The sequence below is a fragment of the Ambystoma mexicanum genome, chromosome 9 (genome assembly GCF_040938575.1).
Source record: "Ambystoma mexicanum isolate Mex_15411 chromosome 9, UKY_AmexF1_1, whole genome shotgun sequence".
Lineage (NCBI taxonomy): Eukaryota > Metazoa > Chordata > Amphibia > Caudata > Ambystomatidae > Ambystoma > Ambystoma mexicanum.
Window position 1 is genome coordinate 1,549,107,671 of NC_090931.1, and position 24,218 is coordinate 1,549,131,888.

At 44.4% G+C, this 24,218-nt stretch overlaps 1 pseudogene; it reads left to right on the plus strand.

Moving 5' to 3' along the window:
• Nucleotides 1–24,218, plus strand: part of LOC138487583 (zinc finger protein 850-like) — a 673,452-nt pseudogene that overhangs the window by 34,900 nt on the left and 614,334 nt on the right.

Consider the following 24,218-nt stretch of genomic DNA (forward strand, 5'->3'; position numbering starts at 1 on the left):
GTATCACCCCAGGGTCAGGATCAGGTAGCGGCTGCCGTCCCATGGCCACATGAATCCTCCCTCATAGTATCACCCCAGGGTCAGGATCAGGTAGCGGGTGCCATCCCCTGGCTACATGATCCTCCCTCATAGTACCACCCCAGGGTCAGGATCAGGTAGCGGCTGCCATCCCCTGGCCACATGATACTCCCTCATAGTACCACCCCAGGGTCACGATCAGGTAGCAGCTGACGTCCCCTGGCCACATGATCCTCCCTCATAGTACCACCCCTAGGGTCAGGATCAGGTAGAGGCTGCCGTCTCCTGGCCACACGATTCTCCCCATAGTACCACCCCCAGGGTCAGGATCAGGTAGTGGCTGCCGTCCAATGGCCACATGATCCTCACTCATAGTATCACCCCAGGGTCAGGAACAGGTAGCGGCTGCCGTCCCATGGCCACATGATCCTCCCTCATAGTATCACCCCAGGGTCAGGATCAGGTAGCGGGTGCCATCCCCTGGCTACATGATCCTCCCTCATAGTACCACCCCAGGGTCAGGATCAGGTAGAGGCTGCCGTCTCCTGGCCACACGATTCTCCCCATAGTACCACCCCCAGGGTCAGGATCAGGTAGTGGCTGCCGTCCAATGGCCACATGATCCTCACTCATAGTATCACCCCAGGGTCAGGATCAGGTAGCGGCTGCCGTCCCATGGCCACATGATCCTCCCTCATAGTATCACCCCAGGGTCAGGATCAGGTAGCGGGTGCCATCCCCTGGCTACATGATCCTCCCTCATATTACCACCCCACGGTCAGGATCAGGTAGCGGCTGCTGTCCCCTGGCCACATGATCCTCCCTCATAGTACCACCCAGGGTCAGGATCAGGTAGCGGATGCCATCCCCTGACCACATGATCTTCCCTCATAGTAACACCCCAGGGTCAGGATCAGGTAGCAGCTGCCTTCCAATGGCCACATGATCCTAACTCATAGTACCACCCCCAGGGACAGGATCAGGTAGAGGCTGCCGTCTCCTGGCCACACGATTCTCCCCATAGTACCACCCCTAGGGTCAGGATCAGGTAGTAGCTGCCGTCCAATGGCCACATGAACCTCACTCATAGTGTCACCCCAGGGTCAGGATCAGGTAGCGGCTGCCATCCCATGGCCACATGATCCTCCCTCATAGTATAACCCCAGGGTCAGGATCAGGTAGCGGGTGCCATCCCCTGGCTACATGATCCTCCCTCATAGTACCACCCCAGGGTCAGGATCAGGTAGCGGCTGCCATCCCCTGGCCACATGATACTCCCTCATAGTACCACCCCAGGGTCACGATCAGGTAGCAGCTGACGTCCCCTGGCCACATGATCCTCCCTCATAGTACCACCCCTAGGGTCAGGTAATGGCTGCCGTCCCATGGCCACATGATCCTGCCTCATAGTACCACACCCAGTGTCAGGATCAGGTAGCGGCTGCCATCCCCTGGCCACATGATCCTCCCTCATAGTACCACCCCAGGGTCAGGATCAGGTAGCGGCTGCCGTCCCCTGGCCACATGATCCTCCCTCATAGTACCACCCCAGGGTCAGGATCAGGTAGCGGCTGCCATCCCCTGGCCACATGATCCTCCCTCATAGTACCACCCCAGGGTCAGGATCAGGTAGTGGCTGCCGTCCCCTGGCCACATGATCCTCCCTCATAATACCACCCCCAAGGTCAGGATCAGGTAGCGGTTGCTGTCCCCTGGCCACATGATCTTCCCTCATAGTACCACCCCCAGGGTCAGGATCAGGTAGGGGCTGCCGTCCCCTGGCCACATGATCCTCCCTCATAGTGCCACCCCAGGGTCAGGATCAGTTAGTGGCTGCCTTCCCCTGGCCACATGATCTTCCCTCATAGTACCACCCCAGGGTCAGGATCAGGTAGCGGCTGCCATCCCCTGGCCACATGATCCTCCCTCATAGTGCCACCCCAGGGTCAGGATCAGGTAGCGGCTGCCTTCCCCTGGCCACATGATCCTCCCTCATAATACCACCCTAGGGTCAGGATCAGGTAGCGGCTGCCGTCCCCTGGCCACATGATCTTCCCTCATAGTGCCACCCCAGGGTCAGGATCAGGTAGCGGCTGCCTTCCCCTGGCCACATGATCCTCCCTCATAATACCACCCTAGGGTCAGGATCAGGTAGCGGCTGCCGTCCCCTGGCCACATGATCTTCCCTCATAGTCCCACCCCCAGGATCAGGCAGTGGCTGCCGTCCCCTGGCCACATGATCCTCCCTCATAATACCACCCCAGGGTCAGGATCAGGTAGCGGCTGCTGTCCCCTGGCCACATGATCCTCCCTCATAATACCACCCCCAGGATCAGGATCAGGCAGTGGCTGCCGTCCCCTGGCCACATGATCCTCCCTCATAATACCACCCCCAGGATCAGGATCAGGCAGTGGCTGCTGTCCCCTGTCCACATGATCCTCCCTCATAATACCACCCCCAGGATCAGGATCAGGCAGTGGCTGCCATCCCCTGGCCACATGATCCTCCCTCATAGTACCACCCCAGGGTCAGGATCAGGTAGCGGCTGCCGTCCCCTGGCCACATGATCTTCCCTCATAGTATCAGCTCCAGGGTCAGGATCAGGTAGCAGCTGCTGTCCCCTAGCCACATGATCCTCCCTCACAGTACCACCCCCAGGGTCCGGATCAGGTAGCGGCTGCCGTCCTCTGGCCACATGATCCTCCCTCACAGTACCACCCCCAGGATCAGTATCAGGTAGCGGCTGCCGTCCCCTGGCCACATGCAAAGGGTGGTGCTGCTACTTGGGGTGCATCTCCAGCCTGTAGCATCCACAGGTGCCACACCACCACCCAATGCTGATGCCAGAAAGGAGTGAAGAAAAGCTCCTGTCTGAAGCTCTTGTGGCGAAGCCCACTCCAAAGGGGGCTGGTGATGTTTGGGGCTGTTCGGGGCAAGGTAGGGGATCTGTGTGGTGTGGATTACCCGAGCCTGAGAGACTAGCTGAGGGAAAGGCTGCTGAGGCTGGCTTTGCTCTCGCCGGAAGACACCTATCACTGCCCTAACCTCGGCTGTTTGGGGCTGAGAGTGCTGAAGGTGTTAATTTATACTGATATGGTGCTGCAAGAAATAAAGGGTACTGCATTTTGAGACCCTTCATTGTGTCTGTAAATTGCTGCCGCGCTGCCCCTCCAGGGCTGTGACTTTGTGCTGATCTTGAGCAATCCAGCCTTTGGTTAAATTGCTTTTACTTTTGGCAATCCCGGTCTGACCTCTTCGAGCTGGTAAACGGGGCGTTAGACTAAGTCAGCCCTCTGAGCCTGTCGGGCGTTCCTTTAGCAGTTCTAAGTTTTGAAGTTTTGATTAAGGTGGCACAGAGTTGTGAGAAGGGCTTGGGTATAGTGTACTCTCTCTCTCTTTCTCTCTCTCTCTATCTCTCGCTCTCTCTCTCTATCTCTCGCTCTCTCTCTCTCTCCTTCACACCCTATGGATCAAAGTCTGCTTTTTATTAAGTTGATGTGTTAATTATTGTGATATTGTTACTGGTAGTGTGCTTTTTATGCCCTAACTGCACTTGAACTTTAATTGTTATTGTATTGTATTCCTTGTTAGAACTTATGTCTAAAAGGAAGGCAGTTACCCCAACTTCCCCAGATGGGGAGATTAAAAAGGCAGATAAGCGGATGGCCCCAATAGAGGATGCAAATCTGTTTATTAATTATATAAAGATTCTTTCAGGTGATCTGGATAACAATGAAATAGATAAATATCCTTTATCCAGAACTATTAAAAAATGTTGTAAACAAAATTCCTCCTCTAAATATTCCTCCTCCTGTGGTAATCCCGATAAAGATAAATCTACTTGCATCCCGAATACTTTATCATTTAAATCATAAAAACAGACTCTGTTATTCCACCCCCAATGCCCGAGTTATGTGAGATTCCCCGACCACCAAAACAAGAGTGTGGGGAATGCTACGCTGTAGTGGCCGTTTGTCGTGGGCTAGAAAGAGACGATTCCTTGCCCTTTCTGCTGACCCAACCAGTCTGGCTATTAGCTAACGACGAGGCCAAACACAACCCGAGGCCATGGTAATCAGTTCCTCGGACCAAGACCAGTTAACTAGAGGAGAGGATGTAATTTATGTTCCATCCATTCCTTGCCCTTTCTGCTGTCTGTGAGGAACTCATGGTGGCACAAATGAGACAGACACAAGTGATCACAGTGTTGGGGTGTTTATTGAACAATCTGACAAGACAAGGTACAACACATCATTACGGAAAAACCCCACCTAATAGGCTTTGAAGGTAAACGCGAATTACTTGGGATTAATCGTTTCAATCGAGCCTTTCTTTTAACGCTCTTTGGTCGGATCCCCCAATTACGGATGTTTAAAACAGAAGATATCCTCCGGGTATCATTGTCCAAAGAAAACAACTATCGCGCTGTCTGCTACTTGTCTTCGGAAGCCGTTATGAAATATCTATGGTTTAATAGGGAAGGTATAAAAGAAGAAGGCTTGGTTCTAAGCTCAATTGAAAATGAATCAGAAGCTATTAAATTCATTGAGCATAGCTGTCTTCAACCTTCTATTTCTGATTCACGAGCGGCTTCCATACTTAAAACTAATGTGGATCCAAATGCAGCTATCAATGAATTACTGAACAAAGCGGGTATCTCTCATGATCTCCCGTGGCTAGCCCCCATGCTTAATTCTCTCTTCAAAGCTAAGGAACCCAATTCTACACCATAGCCTTCTATAAAATCAACCCTAACCTTCTTATCTTGGAACTCATGTGGTTATAACAACCTTATGAAGTGGCATTCAATGTTAGATTGTGATACCCATCCATCAATATTAATGATACAAGAAACTATGAAAACGACTGTCCTCTCGCTACCGGATTATACAACTCACTGCTTACCGGCTACGCGATCGACTGTCGGTCGTCCCGCAGGAGGCATCTTGATAGCAGTTGACAATGCCTTAATGTTCAGTTCTAAGATCATTTGGAAGGCTGTTAATCTTCTTGCGATACTGTTGACGACTAATATCCACAAGTATCGTAATATAATTATAATCTCAATTTATTGGAATCCGGTGCATTCACCTATCGATGTGATGATTACCTCGGTTGAGAATTGCCTGGAATTCGTCACACAGGAATATCAAGATATCGATATAATACTAGGAGGCGATTTCAACTGCGACTGCAGGACCACTACTGAGTTTAGAGGCCCTAAAAGTAATATTCTATCAAAGCACAGAGGCTCACGATGGAGGAATTTTCTAAAAGATTGGGACTTGGATATCATCATACCTGATGAAAAAGACAACTGGTCCACATGGTCTAGAGATACTAAAGTCTCAACGATTGACTTTATATTTGTCACCCATAATCTGCTTTTAACATCAGTGCCGTTAAAAATTACTTTGATGCCATTCGGTGACCATGCACAAATACTGGGCCAGTCCAAAATCAACTTCCCTATTCTGACAGTTGATTCTTCGAGTATGTTGCCTGAAATAGATCGTCCACAGATTCCCTGAGATGGAGTAAAGCATTATGCATTAAATTTGTCCAACACGTAAGGTTGACTATTGCCAATAGTCACATCCCAGAGGAAACCCCGCACAGTGTGATGGAGTCAATCTACGCTGCAATCATTCATGCTACTTTAATACATTTTAGTAAAAATAAAATCACTGCTACCAAACATCCTCACACATTTGATCCCCTCTGTAAAATTCAGAAACAGAATAAAAACAAGGCTCTTAGAGACTTGAAGAAAAATAACGATCTATCTCATGAAATGCATCAAGTGCAACAAAATCGTATCATGGCATTATATAAACAAAACATCAAACACATAAGGATACGTAGACATAATGAAATTAATTGTAACCTCATAAGAGCCATAACAGCCCATGATACACGTACTATCTGGCGAACCATCAAAAACAATGATAATCAATTATCAATCTCAATTCCGAATGCCATATCTGAATCTACTTGCCACACGTACATTACAACCAAATTTTGCACCCCTAATCAGTTCTTGAATATCCGTACCATTTCTTTACCATATCACGATCTTCCTCGGTTAAATTGGACCATCAATGACATTAAGTGGGCCATATCAAGATTGAACTATTCTAAATCAGCTGGTCCTGACGGTTTTCCTCCCTGCTTGTACAAAGAAGATCCGAATCTATGGTCTATCCTTCTTAAAACCAAATGTGAGGCCATCATCGACTGCGGAACTTATTCCCACTTCTTGGCTCTTGGCTAATATCATTCCGATATTCAAAAAAGGAGACCCCTCCTTGCCACGGAATTACCGGCCTATCGCTTTAATTGATACGGAAGCCAAACTCTTCGCTGTTCTTCTTCTTTACGATCTTGAAAAGCATATCAAACTGAATCAGTTATACTCCAAATATTAAACTGGGTTTAGAAAAGGGCTGAGTACTTCGCTCAACGCCATGATTATGGCATTTACCATTGGGGGAGCAAAACAGCCGTCTGCAAATCCGGTCTATATTGCCCTGATCGACATGACCTCAGCTTTCGACACGGTAATACGCGACCTATTATGGGCCAAACTAATTGAAGTGGGAATACCTCCGGTGCTGATATATTGGTTCATTGCCCTACACACGAAAACCTCCTATAAAATCAAACTTACTTCTGAAGGACGCACCACAAAACCTATTAACACTGAAATAGGCCTCAAACAAGGATGTAATCTAGCTGCTACTTTTTTCAACCTGTATCTAGCAGACCTCGACAAATGGTGGGATGAGAAAAATGTGTTCTCTGCAAAAATCGGCCTTCTTCGATTAAAATGGCTCGCATTTGCAGACGACATTATTCTATTTGATCCCACTCCTGCAGGCCTCCAACTGAAACTACAATTATTTGAGGAGTTTGCATTAGCACATAATTTAACCCCCAATCCCGCTAAGACAGCAGTGATGAGATTTGGCGTTCATAAAAAAACAGGGAAATTTCAATGGACTATTATGCAAACTATTTTTCCTGTTCATACAGATTCGATTTATCTAGGGTATTATCTATCTGAAAAAAATTCCATCAAAATGTGAACTGAAATACTAAACGACAAGATCCGACCCCTGACATCACAGCTAAAAATGATACATGCAAAATACTGTAAATTCTCACTAATCCCTTTTATCGAATTCTTCACGCTGAAAATTGAAACTGTCATTCTCTATGCAGTAGATATATGTCTTGTCGACATTGGTGCAATTTTAGATCAAATTCAAGGGACATCGCTGAAACGTGCAATGTCTCTTCCCATGTCATTACCTAATGCGGTTTTAAGGCACGAGCTAGGCCTAATAGCGTTATCCACTCGATGGAAATGGCGTCTTCTCACCAGCTTTGCAAAAATAATGCACCCGAAATCTAACTCTTTATATGAGGACCTTAAACAATCAATCCACTCTAGACCAACGATCCTGATGGATCATTATTTGACAAAAATACACACCATTTTACATGATGCTGCCATCACAGTGGATGACGTTTATATTAGATCCGCTTATGCCAAACGCAAGTTATTTGAACTTGATTGGCATCTAACTATTGATCAGATAGGATCTTACAAACTCTACAAGGAGTATTACTTATTTACAAAGAAACGAATACCGCAATATGAGCACATTACCTTATTTCCTTGTAATTACACCCCAAGGTCTTTATACGATTTAAATTCAATTTATTGTATACTAAAGAAAGGACTGCGAATTGGGCTGTCCAGAAGACGGGCATTGAAAACAGGCATTGCAGATTTCCCCTGTGTACCGAACCTATAGAAACATTGAAACATTTGATTTTATATTGTCCATATTTTAATTCCCCAAGAACTCTCTTACTCATGGAATTCGTGAACATTAATTTCACTGATTGTTTACCGTTCCTTTGGGCTCGAATGATGCAAGGCAATCACAAACCTCTCATCTTTGCCCTAACCAAATTCTGTAAACTTATAGAAAAGGAATTGGACAAGCATGCTAACCGTGAATCGACGAATTGCATGGGGAACTTCACCAATCAATGAAAAGAGATATGTTATTGATGTTATATTTTTTTTTCTCCCATTTTGTCTCTTTTTTCCTTTTAACTTGAATATGCTTGTTTCTATTGTAAAAATGTTCATTGAACTTTGATTTTATACTGTTTTTCTTCATATAGGAAATGTTTTATGATGAAGTTTTACTGAATTTTGATCTGATATTTTGTATGAATTATATTGTAATGACCACTTGATACTTCACTTTTGCAAAGGTTCTGTTGCTTTGTAATAGAACCAAGACAAATAAAAATAAAAAAAAAGAATTCTGGGTGCAGTTTGGAAAAACACCCATTCTAAACCTAAATCTAAGATGGGTGCAAGTGTCGACCATCAAATGAGAAATAAGGCAGTCCTAGTGGCGTTGTGTCAAAATAAAAGGGGCCTATACTAAGAAACCTTTTGCCAAACCTCACAACTAACACAAAAAGAGGTGTGGGATAGTTCTCAAGAAAAAGAAGTGTTCTCAAATAATATGTCAGGATGCAGTAGCCTGGGTCTCTCTTCCCCAGGTTTTGCACACGGGGTAAGTTGGGAGTTTGGAGCACAGTACAGTCTCTGACTTCTCCAGCACAAGACGATAGTTCAAATGGCAGTTCCCAGGACCGTCTCGTTTCATTGGAAAGTCTCTTGCCTTTGGGGCCTGACGTGCTCAAATAACAAAAACAGACGTTCCTTTAACCAGATGAAAATTCATTAGGATGATAATAATTCACTCTTGGGATCCCATTTTCTCGGCGCTGACCCTTCTCATTTGTAATCCACAGTTCAGACAGGGTGATGGTTTCACCTCTGGGTCCCCTCTTCTTGGCGTTGACCCTTTTTGTATCGTATTTATCAATTTGTGTATCAGTTATTTTCTTACTTGAAGTTTGGATGATGGATTCACCCCCGGATCTCCCTCTGCTGGGCTCATACCTCTCTTGACTGCTAGTGCTTCGGTGATAGCTTCATCTCAAGATCTCCCTCTGCCAGGCTCGGACCCTTCTTCTCTGGCATCCCTCCTTCGGGTTCACTCTTGCCGTCTCTTAGCTTTTGCTTTCACTTTTCTCAATCTTGGGGTGACAACTTTCCACGCTTGCATCCCCCTCTGCCGGGCTCCAACCCCTCTCAATTCTTAGCCTCCCCTCACCGGGTTTATTTTGGCTCTCGATCAGGGTGATAGTGGTTCACCCCCAGGTCTCCCTCTTCTGGGCGCTGATTCCTCTTTACTTGCACAATTCTACTTCTTACACAGTTCAATGTTTGCGGGATTCATTTCCCTTTCTTTCACACTGCTTGTACATCAAAGTATTTCTATTATATGGGAATTTTGCTTGACCCTCTGTATGACCACATTGACCTTTTCTGCTGGTCCTCCTATGGCCTCCTGGTAATTGTAGTTTCACTCAGATGGGGACCAACCAGAGTCTCTTCAGTTAGCACTCACATGGTGCCGGTTTCCCTCTGCAGTTGGTCTCCCCCTCTTAATACTTTACAGTTCTTTCAGAGTTCCTCGAACTCGCTTCAAACTTGCCACTTTGCATTTCTCTCACTCAAGACAGCCCGGTTTATATCAATTCTCCCCTAGACTCACCGGCTGTGATGAACCGCTTCGCTTTTCTGGAGTCAAGGCTGGTACCACGGGCGCGGGAGCTTCCCTCGCTCCTGCTTATTAGCATAGGCTTGCCCCGTGTACCGTTGACATCTGCTGCAAGACACTTGTGCTATTGTTCGCGGTCTTAGGCTTTCTTCCGCGAAGGTTCTGCGGGTATGAAACGAAAAGGGCAAGGTCACTTCTCTCCTCGTCACCCTCTTGATTCCTGATGCCTTTCTCCTTCTCCTGAACTGCCGCTCCTGTTTAGCCATCTCATGGTGCTGTCTGCCGGACTCTCTTGCTCGTATTGTGCTTTCCTGCTCCACTGTTTTATCCCTTTGGAGAAAAGGAATGGCCGTCAGGTGTGTGTGATTCAAGTTAATTGCCTGACTCTGTCTGACCCTCGGGTTGGGACAAGTTAGGTACACAGTTTTATTTGACCATTGTTTGTGGCGTTCGTAAGTGTTTATGTCAGAGAAGGGAGGGGTTGGAATGTCAGATAAGGCGTGTGGTAGAGTTTCCAGATATCCTACTGGATGGGATAGGGAAAGTTTGTGCAATGGACGGGAATGACCGGGATGGAGAACAGAACATAGGGGATTTTGGGAGCGGTAGTGTTCTGTCTTGGTTGATTGGGTGTTTGGAAGATGACAACCAGACAGACGGGATTGGTAGTGTTTTGTCTGAACAGAAGGGGAGTGCGAGAAATAGTGACCAGAGGGGCAAGGAAAAGAATAACCGTGTGTATGCCGTAAGGCACAGGACTACAGGGGTTTTGGGAGAGATGGTTACTAAATGTGACAGGGTTTGAGTTTCTAGGGGATTGGTTCTGTACAGAGGGTTTATTGGGTTTGGATAGGAGACATTTAATGGGAGGATGGGGGGGCAGATGTTACACCCTCCTCAGTAACATACTGCCCCCCTTGGTCATATCTCCTGAGCATAGCCCCGGCTTCCCCAACACAGGTGATTTTTCCCTGCTCGTTTGCCTTCAGGGTTGGGATAAGAGCGGGCCAGTCTTTTTGTGGCTGCCTGAATAAGGGGTTCCCGCAATCTACTTGGGAGAACACCCTCAGGTTTCTCACAGTAGCCCAATTGATACCATTCACAACTGGGCGAGCATCTGGGAGTTTTGCATAGGGTCTATGGATCTTCGGTAAAAATTATATAGTGGGCATAGTTGGCTCTTTTACTTTAAGAAAATGTTTTTCATCATCTTTTAGCAACCCCTTAATGTAGCATTTATCCACAATTAGTTGTAACTCCTGAATTACCTGTTTGGTGGGATTGGATGCTAGTTGTTTATAACATCCGGGTGTGCCTAAATGCAACAAGCCCATGTTGATGTAATCTTCACGGTTTAGTATTACTACATTGCGACCCTTATCGGCTTCTTTTATTGCAATAGTGCTGCCATTGGCAAGTGCTTCTAAAGCCATTCTCTCATCTGCAGTCAGATTAGATCTTATACTATGCTTGGACTTAGGCTTCCTATAAAATATTCATGTATATCTAAAATTACTGCCCTATGAAATGTTTCAATGACACTCCTACCAGTTATCTGTGGCACAACTTTAGATTTAAGTTCTGGTGTTTCTAGATTGCTGGGGTGAATTCCCAGTTATATTCTAATCAATGCATGCTCAATATTAATCCCCTGTTCCAGAGACATGAGTAAGTGGGTATTCTCAATATATTAAATGGTCAGTAGGCTTAATGGTGTCACAGCATCCTGGGGTTTTAATATCTGTACTTGGTTTCTAAAAACTTTAAAGCTTCAGTTTCCTTATGAATTTGAATAGATAATTTTGGAAAACAATCATGTTGGACCCTATCGTAGGAGCAAATGATAGTCCTCTCTTCAATACTGAAATTTTGGATGATGTTAATTGTCTTTTCTATAAAGTTATCTCTAAACGGTGCTGTTTTCTTTACCACTTGCCTCTTCATACCTGATCTCATCAGTCTCTTTGTTTGATCTTAGTCTACATATGTTTTTTCCTATTGTTCCCCTCGTACCCCTGCTAGCGTTCTCCTTATTAAGATACCTTGTTCTGATGGATCTTGAAATCTTACATGTTTGGTGACATTTCTTTGATTCCCTCTCCTGTATTTTCAAATCTCCTCTAAAAAACATGTTCTTTGTCCTGTAGAGCTAGATGTCATACTAGAGGATTGAGCACATGATGCTTGTAATGCCTCCCCATCTGATTCAATATCAGAGCAAAGCAGTGAAGCATTGGGAGTACTTTCTTTGATGTTGGCCTCTGACATTCATCAAATGTAGACTGAAAAGTGTAGACTCGGTCGTCTCGATAATCCTGATCGTCTCATAAATATTTACGCGATTTTCTGAGTTTAACCTCATCTTCGGCAAATTTTAAGAAGATCATACCTATTTCTATAGTTCTTTTGTTTAGTACTCTCAACTATCAATTTCTGAAATTTCTTTTTTGAGTTTATCAATTTGGGCCTGAACTCTACCATGTTCCCCAGTGGCATGCTCCACCAATAGTTGCAGCATCCTTTAGAGCTCTGGTTGAGGTTCTCTTCCAATTTAAAGGCTAAATCTTGATCTTCAGTATGGTCGAAGTTAGGAAAGATGAGAACTCTCAAACCTCTCGGAATTTTGCCATTATCATGATAATTAGACATTGACGCCTGTTCCCAGTACTTCTTGATCGCTTTTTTTTTACAACCTCTCTAAGCTTTACAAATTTCTGTCTGAGTGTTTCTGCTGTGTTGATATTTGACCTGAAAGTCTTGTTAGTGCTCGCTCTGGTGGGCAAACAGACCTCTCCACATCTCGATTCTGCAGATATTCTGCCATTTTTGTCCCTAGCTAGCACTTGGATTTATAGATAGTATGGTAAAAGAATTAGGGTAGATAATTCTTAAGTGCGTTTGGACAAACATTAAGGCTATATTGTTATGGAGCGCAGAAAGCTGCAATAGTAGTTATATCGAGCCTAACCCTAAGCCCTATTCAAAGTACTGATTTCTTAAAATAACTATAAACCTGCGATTTGATTCGGGATCTTTCTTAGCCTTGAGAACGACATTTGGTCGAAACATGTGTCGCTACCATATGATATATCTACTTTATCTCTTCACATGGTGTGATTAATTAATGGAGAATTAGGCTGTCAGACGATATTGTATCCATTAAGTTTTGGGTAAATGTAACTTGGCCTTGTATTAATCCATATGACGACTACCTGCACGTTGATTTGTATGTTGAAGGTTTTGACTAATGGCTGTACAATTTAACCAATTTATAACTATAATCAAAGTGTTGAGTTTCTCTTAATGAATAAACAGACTGGTCAGAGCAGGGTTACATTTATTTTAAGAAATCTTTTTACTTTCACACAGTTGGGGGAAAAGTGTACGCCAAGATCCTTGCTAATAGTTTACTTTTGTATATTGATAATTAAAAACGTCTTCAGCACACACAAGGAGGCTTTTGTAGAGGCATAGGTGCGGTTGAATAAGCCTTCTGATTAACCTTGATCATTCACAAATATGTCGGTCAAAAGGCTATGCCCCTTTACATGGCATTTATCGACCTAAAAGCTGCAGGCGACAATGTCGAACGCAACCTTTATGAGACATCTTTCTAGATTCTGGACTTCCATTCCAGTTAGTGACCTGCATCAAGGCACTTTACACTTCTGATATAGCTACGGTTAGACAGGAACAGCGGGGTGAGCAAACCGAAGCACCCCTGTCACAAAAGGGGAAACACAGGGATACGTAATGGCCCCTTATTTATTTACACTTGTCATTGATGTCATTGCAAGATCTTTATTGGGGTCTCAAACGGTCTCAATCGGATGCCCCTTTGATAGGAAATGAACGTATTAACATTCTCTTATTTGCAGATGATGCTGTTTTACTGTCTCCTTCCTCCCCAAGGTCTAAAGAAGACTTTTAAGAATTGGTTATTATTGTGCAGCAGAATAAGGATTGGAAATGCAGCCAATGCACTGTAATTCGTGTGCCCTTTCCGTGAAGATTGTACTCTTATGCATTCTGTAATATTTTTTTCTGAATTTGTCTTTTATTGTTCAATGTCACTGAAATAAAGCATATTTACTGTTTACTGCTATTACCTGTGCATCGCTTTGGAAACATCATGTTGGTTTAAAGGGCTTTTTCACAACAGTATCTTTCTGAAACACATAACCTTGTAAGGTGTTCTTTGTTGTTTCTTTGAGGAAAGATGAAGCCTCGGGTTCAGTGTTTGCTTCTCATCTTGGAGAGGAAGTGGGAGGAAGGAGTCCAGGCCAAGAGCTGGGTGAGTGTCACACATGGTCCTGGGATCCTCCAATACTTGGATTGAATCTAAGTGGTATATGAAAAAGTAAAAGTAACCGATGCTTTTTAACTTCAACTATTTTACACAGCGATCTGTTAGTCACAGTACTTGCGATGAATTGAGTTGTCGCGTCTTATTGGAGGATGGCGGTAAAAAGCCAAAGAAACGCTTTAACTAGAGGTAGTCGCGAAACTCCATTTAAAACAAGCGCCAATTGGGTATATTAAACCATAGTATTTACTGCATAGTAGGATAAGTCTTGTATAAAAATACAGTGCCCTATGGGTGATGACACGTGTTTCGGCCGCTGGCCTTTTTCAAATCAGGGCATCATTTCTATTTCTAGTTTCTATTTCTATTTCATTTCTAATGCGCCGGTAACTCGCAAGTCTCAGGGCGCAGGGACATAACAACATGAAACAAACACACAATAACAAGACCACGGGAGTATGTATCTAGGTGGCTAAAAAAGGCATTTAGTTGAAAATGAGAGTTTTCACCTGCTTACGGAATCGTAAGTAGTTTGTTTCTTTTCTTATATTTATGGGCAAGTTATTCCATAATCCTGCTGTAACAATCGGAAAGGATTTACCAAGACCTAACTTGCGTTTATGCTTAGCTGCCGCAATCCTGTTTTTATCTGCTGATCTTAGAGTGTGGGTGGGTACGTAAGTGTATATTTTGGTTTTCAGGTACCCTGGTGCCTTGCCATAGATACACTGGTGTGCTATGGCAAGGGCCTTAAACTGAATTCTATTTTCCACTTTAAGCCAGTGCAGATCGTTGCTAATGTGATCAAATTTGGGTATAAGCTTAATGATTCTGACTGCATTGTTCTGTATGGTCTTGTATACTTGGAGACATTTATTATTAGCACCTACCAACAGCCCATGTTGAAAGTTCCTTTCTTATCAGGATTTTCACATTCACAATTTCTTGCTTTCAGTGTTCATCATAGGTCTTCCTCCTTCAGGCTCTGACCACTTTTGATCACAATGTTCATGATAGGTCTTCCTCATTCAGGCTCGGACTGTAGATCTCCCTCGTTCGGTGTTGGGATCCCTTTAGCACAGTTTTCAAAGTTGGTCTCCCTTGTTCGGGCTCAGACCCTGTAATCTCACTTTATACGTTTTCCTCTTGATATCAAAAATCAAAGACTTTCAAATGTGCAATTGGTTTTGCTTAAACCGTCGCAGGACCACTTCGATTCACTTCACATAAGGTTCTTGCCAATCTTCTACTTTCGATTCTGCCACTTCTTGGCTGGATACCTTACAGAGACCTTCGATTGAGCACCCTTGTGGTGCCGGACCACTCTGTCACTGGCATTGTATTTTTTCCCTTCAGCAGTAAAGCTTTCTTCGCGTCTTTCATCACACGCGTTTCAATCTCCATTCTTGTGCTCGTTATACAATGTTGCAGCTTGCATCCTTGACTTCAACACAGACCAGTCTTACACCGGTCTCCCCAACTCACTGGCTGTGTTGATCTCTCAGGTGCTGCTTTTAATCTTGGAGCCAAGGACGGTACCACAGAGGCTGCTGTTCCTCCCTGACTCGGTCAGCCATTCAGGAGAGCCCCGGGTTTCTCCGACACACATTGCATGATTCTTCTGTTTGGTTTCCTGGCTTTAGGCTTTCTAATCTGAAGGGGTCTGGAAAGTAACCGTTTCTTGCTGAAAAGGTCAAAGGTTATCACCCTCCTTGCGTACCCTTCTTGGTCTGCCATCTTCCTTCCTTCTTTCAGTTGCCGTCGGGAAAGTACTGTTCCTTCGTGTACTTTGCCTCGCTCAGAGTGTGATCTTGTGCTCTGCCTTTTATCCGTGTGGGGAAGTTTAATGGAGGTCAGGTGTGAGTGATTACCAGTAAATGCCTGACCATAGTAGTGGGACATTTCAGGTACAATGCTTGGGTTTGAGTCTGTTTTCTCCCAGAGCGGGCTGTCCATGTGAAAGTGTTTGTGAAGGGAAAGGGGGGGATAGTTTCTAAATATCCTATCGGGTAGGATGGAGTAAAGATGTTACAGGGAGGGAGATACTGCGTCTCGCCATCAGGTGTCCCACTCCCCGAAGTCCCCTCACCCTGATGATCCTCCCGCACTGGTCCACCCCAAGGAACTGGATCCAAAAGCGATGGCCTTGTTCTGGCTGGCCAGCTGGATGACAGATCCCTGAGGAATAGCGGGTAAGACATCTTCTGGTTTCTCACACTTCCCATCGTGTTACAGAATATTCTGGTATGTTGCACATCTTGGGTTGGACAATTGGTGGTCACTCTTCACTGTGTTCCTACAAGTTCCCTTTTTTATGATGAAAAATGTTAGAATATAGGATTTTGGCACCTGTTTTCATTAGACTGTTCTCTTCATGGAATTACAGGACATGCCAGTATTACAGCCATCGACATGATTCATGTTGAAGACAAGACGGATGCCTGTTCCATGGAGACCCTTGAATCGGAGACCAGGAGTCCTACAGGTGGGTAGAAGGAACTGATGAGCTTGAACGTGCCCAGAGACAGACTCAAACCTTGGGGGGGGGGGCTGGAATTGAAGTCTTTGGCTTCATCATAGGGGGTCACTTGATACTGTCTGGACAGGCTTGTATCCTCTGCCACTGTACGATTGTTGCTGCAATCACATTAATGATTGTTTAAACGTTATGTAATTACACGACTCTCTCAGGTGAGTAATTTGACAGTCTTTAACATGTAGCCAGGCTTTGTTTGCAGGGAACTCTTAAAAGAGCAAGATCTGATACGCTCAACAAGAAGTGACATGTCACCTGCGAACACCTGTAATTTCTATTTTGCTGTGCTTGTGGAGTGGCGGCTGGTGAAATGTTTTCTCTGCAGTGGTGTAAATATTTTTCACTAGAGAGTGCACACGACCAAGTGCACACAGGATGCTCCGAACAAGGCAGTGCAGAGGCTTCCTCGTGAGAAATGTGTTAAAATAATGGCTAAATGGTGCATGTTTGTAGATTGAGAAGAAATGACAATCACTTTATAATTGGTTCTTCGGGGTAACACATGAAAAAATCCAACAGATTTCAAGCCATCAAGAGTACCATTTTCCAACACATTTTCATGCTGCTTTTGCCCACAACATATGCCAGCATTGCCACTGCAAAACACACTTCATGGTTCCTACACTCACAATATATATACAAATACATGCCAGTATCTTACCACTGAAAGAAGACATTTTAAAGCCTTCTGCGCCCATATATATCAGTATTGCCATTGTTGGGTGCGTCCAATAATGCCAACAGTTGCCATAATTATCTGCACAGATAACCCAAGCGTAACCTACTTGCATTGTCATGGGTCTGATACCTGGTCAAGTAGACTCAACCTTTCACCCACCGCATGACCCCAGCTGGACTAATAGAGTTGCATGTTGCTGGTAATAACAGTGACACAGATTATAACAAGCTCGAGAATCCGGCATGAAGCGCTATATAAATCTTCACTAATTACACTCATTTCAGCTGTGCGGAGCATGGCTAGCTTAAACCACAATAAGAACATTTGCTTGGCTGGGTCCAGTAAGGCCAGTCTTTGGCACAGTAAGAACACTTATTCTGGCTTTGGCCAATGAGGCATGGATATGCCACATTAAGAGAATGTGCACTGGCTGTTCACAGTAAAGCCACTATTTGTCATGTGAGGAAGTGAGGAAGGCATGGTATCAAGCAGCAGACACAGACACAATGGATATAAGTTTCAGCTGGTTTAGTAGAATTCCTAACTGACCCTAACTCTAAAATGGGAGTAATCTCGACTATTAAACAAATAACAAATACGTCCAAGTCAGTCTGGTCAAAAATAAAAAGGCCTATACTAAGAAAACCTAACCTTGCCCTCCTTCTCAAAATGACAACATGTGTTAAGGGAATACAAAAGGAAAATAGTGTCTCAAAAACAAATGTCAGAATGGCTTCAACATCAACTCCCTTCCGGGGGTTCAATTCAATCCCACATGGTCTGAAGGGTCTCTTACTAAACAAAGGGCTGGTGGATGGCACAATTTGTATCAGTCTTTCACACTTTGACTTACTGGTACAATTCAATTCAACAGTTCAATCTTAGGCTTCCATCTTCTGGTAGTTCAATCACTTCCTTTGCCCTTCACCAGCCTTGCCATCAGTATTCAGTTTGCATTTACTTTTTCAATTTCTCACAGTTCTGCGCAGGCTTCCCTTTGCCGGGCGAGAGCCTGCCTCATTTTCACTTTATCACACAGTTCTGCAATCTTCTCTTGCAGCACAATGCCTCTTGGTACGTGTAGTTCTTATTCTCTTTAGCTTGCCTCTTGGCCTTTTCCAAAGGCCTTTTCCAAAGTTCTTATATTTTGCCCTCTTAGCATATCCACAGTTAACATATTTAACTTTCCTCTTATTCAACTTACTTTCTTTATCGGGGTTACTTTCTTTCCTTTGACCTCTGCTGCAATATCTTTCAAAACTCATAAAATGTCATAGAGACTTTCGAATGTACGACTTTACCTCGCAGGACCACTCTGTTACTTTGTATTCCTTTCAACAATTGTTCTCTTCATTCACGTTTTACCGGCACATGTGCAACCTTCAACTTTCAAATTACAGTCACTTTCCCTTTAACATCAACCAGACTTTTGTTCCCTCGCATATCTCACCGGTTGTGTTAATTGGATTTCTTTCATCTTTTTCCTGCAGCTCAAGACTGTTACCAATGCCTCCTCTGCTCCTCCCTAACTCTGCCGCTCACACGGGAGGGTCGGGCCGCTTTCCGGCAACTTGAAGGTTTCTTTCCTTCACTCACTCAGCTTTGCTCTTCAAACGTTCACTGCTTCCCGAAAGATTGGAAATCTTGCCTGGCTTTCTCTTGATACTCTCCACTGCCGATCAGCCTGTTAGCCTTCCAACTTCTACTGCCTGGTTCGCATCAGCCTCGGAATAGCCTTTCCTTCTCATGCCCAGCCTCGCTCAAAGTGTGCTTGTGTGCGCCACCTTTTATCTTTGCAGGGAGTGTTAATAAGTGGCAGGTGTACATTGTTAGAATTATGTACCTGACGCTGCCTGGCCTTATTACAGGGACAGGGCCAATGTAAGTCAGGAGATGTAATCTTTCTAACTGAAGCAGGAGACCAGGTGAAATACCCAGTCATACAGCCGCTCTCTGAGATCCCAATCTGGGTTATAATTAATTTCAGATCCTATAGACACTCAGTATCAACTATAAAGGTAATGTTAAAAAAAACTCAAAAGATGCTGTTGTGTTTCAACCATGATTTTATCTGTCAAACCATAGTTTTATGAAAAAGTAGAAGGTTGTCACTAATGACGTTTTAGAGAGGAAGAGTTTGCCACAAATAACTCAATAATCAGACTAATTTATGCCAATGCATTTCGGAATAGATATTCCTTCATCAGGGCAAGTCTGAACAACATCACCATTATATGTACATTCACATAATTAAAACAAACAGTGCAAAATCCAAATTTCACATACAATACGAAAAGTATGAAGTACATACCAATAAGTAGTATTTGCAGAAGCAGAAGGTAGACCGAATTAAAGAAAACAAAAGAAAAAGGAAAACCAATCAGTATTTAAGGTAAGCGCTAACTTAATGTAGCTATGTATAAAGAAAATAGTCAATTACCTGAGAATGGTAAGTCAAACGTAGCAAATTGAATTAGAGCTGTCATAGTCAAATAAACGAACTGCCCTGCCGAAATCAGTGAAGTACGTGTCACTGAAAAGCGGTATCGGTGTCTGTTCCTGGTTAAAAGCTTTGTTAAACGCATCATTGCTAGCAGAACGTGTAGGTAAAGCTTACCGTCATGGAGAACGGAGCAGAGTTGTTCTCTCTGGGTCTGCCGATAGCAGACTGACCTCGCCGCATCGGAGTGTTGCTAAGCAACGATGTAATATACGACACGTGATCGCGGTCCCTCTAGAAGGGCGCGCGCTCTGTGTCGAGGCTGCAACCAAGCCAGTGGGCTTGAGTAAGGTTTAAATAAATATTTATAGGACCTAACAGGCTCATAATAGGAAAACTAGTCATTTAAAAATAGAAATTCACAGAACGAAAAAAATCATAGAAAGTGAAGAAATCCTCAAAACGAACCATTGGCTATACGATCACAGTAAATTACCAAAACATCACCAATGAAATGGATTGAGATTCATAATGAGATACATAACAATTTCAAACATTTTCATCAATCTCAGGTATACATCAATGCTGCCAGTGGTGTCGTCCGAAAGGGCGGCACCTTGGGTCCTGGACGGAGGTCCAGGAAATGCAGCATTTGAAACAGTAATACATTGTGTGTTGCATAGCCACCTGTAAATATAAAATCAGAGTGTACCACCACGATTTTAAGTTATCATCCACAATCATATCATTTGGGTCATGGTCCCACTTGTGCCTGAATCTAAATTCAAACAACTTAGTCCAAACAGAGAGAGTAACATGCAATTAAAGAAAACAGTGATAATTAATCTCCTCGTTTAGTCCATTGGGTACTAAACTGCCAAGTTTGTCTATCCAGAAGGTCTCTCTGCGATTCAGGCGTTGGCATAAATCCTCATGAGGGCTGTTTTTGGTTAGTACCTCCAGAATCACAAATCTTATCTGTGTCACATTATGTCCATTGGCCACCCAATGTCGTGCCACAGCTGAGTTGATATTTGCATTTCGGATACGGGACCGATGTTCACCCCATCTTATTTTGGCTGTTCTTGTTGACTGTACGACATAGAATTTACCACATGGGCATTTAATACCATAAATGATATTGCTGCTGTCACAAGTGCCAAAAGTCTTAAGCAGAATCTTTTTCCCTGTTCTGGGATGATTAATGGTGTTGCCCTTAATAACAAAGTTACAATTAACACAATGGAGGCAAGGAAATGTTCCAGTTTATTGAGTTGTGGGTCCCTTCGGTGTAGGTTTGGTTTGCACCAGTTCATCTCTCAAATTTCTACTGCGTTGATACGCGAATACTGGTGTTTCACTAAACAGATTCTGTACCCTGATGTCGTTTTTAAAGATCTCCCAGTGTTTCATGATGGTTTTCTTGATTTTGTTGCTTTGAATGGAAAATTTGGATACGTATACCGGTGATTTGATTTCTCTTTTCTTTTTGGTGTCCTGTGTTGATAATAGGGTCTCTCGTGACAGGGCATTGACTTTGTCAGACGCAATCTCAAGTTCATTTTGTTTATAGCCACGGGCCAAAAATGTCTCTTTCATCTCCATCTTTTACATTTTACAATCTTCGGGGTCACTCACTATCTTTTTAACCCGTAATAACTGACTGTACGGCAAATTTCTGAGCAAACTAGGCTGGTGGAAGCTGAGGCGATGCAAGAGGTTATTGCGATCCGTCGCTTTCCGGAACAGTGAAGTGCTGTAGCAAGTGGCTTGCTCTCTGACTTGGACATCTAGGAAAGTTATGGTGTCATGTGAGATCTCCTTAGTGAACTGGATTCTTTGGTCAATGTTATTAAGGTATTCGAAAAAGGTTTCAAAATATTCTCTGGTCCCCTTCCAAATTCCAAAGATATAATCTATGTATCGTGTCCATAGCCGGATATATTTGTTCCATTCTTGTCTATTCAATACATGGTCAGTCTCAAACTTGTGCATAAAACTGTTGGCGTATGAGGGTGCCATGGTGGCCCCCATAGATGTCCCTGAGGTTTGTAAATAAAACTGGTTGCCATACTGAAAGTAGGAGTTTTCTGCAATGCGCAGTACTGTTGTTAAAGTAAAGTGGGGAGGAATTATGGGAGTTGTAGTTAACTATAACATAAGCAGGGATAGGGGTAAGATTGGCCGTGGAAAAATGGGGATAGCATGCCTCACCATTGGGTGCTTCTCCCCCATTCCCTGTGGACCCCCTACCCAGGTGATCCTCCCTCGCTTGTCCACCTTCAGGGTTGGAATCCAAAAACGATAGGATCCCCAGAGACTAGGTTTCGAAACACCCTCTTGTTTTTCAGTCACACAAACAATCATTTTGGTTGTGTCAAGTAAGGCCAGTGTTTGCCACAACAAGAATAATCATTTTGATTGTGTCGAGGAAGGCCAGTATTTGCCACAAGAACTATCATAATTTTGGTTGTATGCAGTAAGGCCAGTGTTTGCCACACCAAGAACTATTGATGTTTGTTGTGTCCAGTAAGGCCATTGTTTGCTACTGTAATAACACGAAAGGGTTGGAACCCGTAATTATTGTGCTAATAATAAGGTACATAAAGGTTTTCAAGTTTTCATGTAAAGGATTTAATCATTAATTTAGGTAAGTCACCCAACATGTATTTCGACCCATCAGAGTCTTTCTCAAGGCTAAATTGATTCTTGGCTGCCCGTGGTTGATGGGTTTATGGCTTGCCGGTTGGACAGTCCCATTAGCAATGGCAGAGCCAGATTCCTTGCCTCCGTGGGGTAATTGAAGATACTGTTTACCCATAGCAACCCCCGTCTGAAGATTGCCCCATCTCTAGCACTAAGCTCCAAGCAACCGAGTATGCCCTTTCATTCACACACCTGAACTCGCTGTCACTCATGCACAAACACAACACAATGCTGTCTAAGCTACCTAGCCTCATCCCTACCTCCACTAAAAGGCTACATCTCACAACCATAGCGATTGCTCTCCTTCTCACACTTCTCAGCTTTTCTCTCACCACCTACCAAGCTAGTCCCTCATACTCAATGCCTCAACTCCACATGTACCCATCTGTACCCCCCACCATCCCCACCTACCACAGCAGATTGCAGCCTCCTTCAGTGCCCTCAGCGCACGTGATGCCCCCGACCAGTCCACCTACGGCTACCAGCAGACTAGACAGGCTCAGAGCCCGGACCCTACTGCTTGCCTTACAAAGTCTCCCAACTCTCATAGCTTCCAGAAACCACAGACTAGGCTCCCGCTCCTTCCCCATACCCATCTTTCCCCCTCCTACCCCAGAACTCCCTCCATCCCATCCTTCCTGCTCACCTACCACCACCTACCACCACCACCCCCCTTATCCACCACTCACAGCCTCACTCCTCACACCTGTGAAGATAAAGATCAAATCTACGCCACATCTTAAATGTGCTCTCTTGAGTGTTCGTTCCCTTCCCGCCCACGCACTCGAAATCAATGACCTTCTATCCAGCCATGACCTCGACCTATTAGCCATCACAGAAACGTGGCTACATGATGCCTCAGGCCCTGCCATTGCTTTAGCGCTCCCACTAGGATACACTATCCTCAGACAGGATAGACTGCTCCGCACAGGAGATGAAGTTGCTGTTGTCTCCAAAGAATCACTTTCTCTCTGACTCAACAGTCACCCCGGTCAGGGAACTCTGACATTCTATCTACAAAACTCTCATTGTCTCCTAACAGCACCGTCAACCTTCATATAGTGTATCTTCCTCCTGGCCTCCCAGCAGACTTCCAGGGACACCTAACCCACCTACTCAGTGAAAATATCAAAAACTCCATCAAAACTCTTCTACTCAGACCTAAATTTAGGGCTCAACGACCTGAAGCACAAAATAGCCACCACGCTCACCAAAGACCTCAAGGACTTGGGATTCTCTCAAAAAATCACCAGCCGTACCCACTCCAAGGGTTGCACCATAGACTGGGCTGCGGACCATAACTGCCATATCACCATCACCTCCAACACAGCTCTTCCATGGACCGACCACAGATGCATCCAATTCACTCTACCTCTCTCCCATACCACTAAAACCCTCACCAATGCCCCCCATCTCAAGTGAGAAGTTTAAAAAAACTCACTGCGGACAACCTCTGCCCTCTCCTCAACATCCCTGAACTTGCACCCCCCTTCTTGAATGATTAAAACTCTCTTGCTGAGCGATACAAAGACACCCTCTCCAAAGCCATCTACTCCATGGCGCCACTCAAATCCAAAAAAGAAAGAAAAAAACTGCACTCCAACTCCTGGTTCACTGAGGAACTACAGGACCTACGTTCAAGCAAAAGGAAGGCCTTATAAACATGGGAGACCGACCCCTGCGACTCTACTAAGACCTGTTTCTCACCAGCTCTCCCGACCAATACAAAAACGCCATCACAGAAGCCAAATCCAACGCTTTTAATGTTCGCATCACAAACTCCAACTCCCAATCCAAGGAAATCTTTACCATCTTTAATGAGCTCATCTCCCCACCTACCAGCCCAGACAAGATCATCAAAGATGAAGCA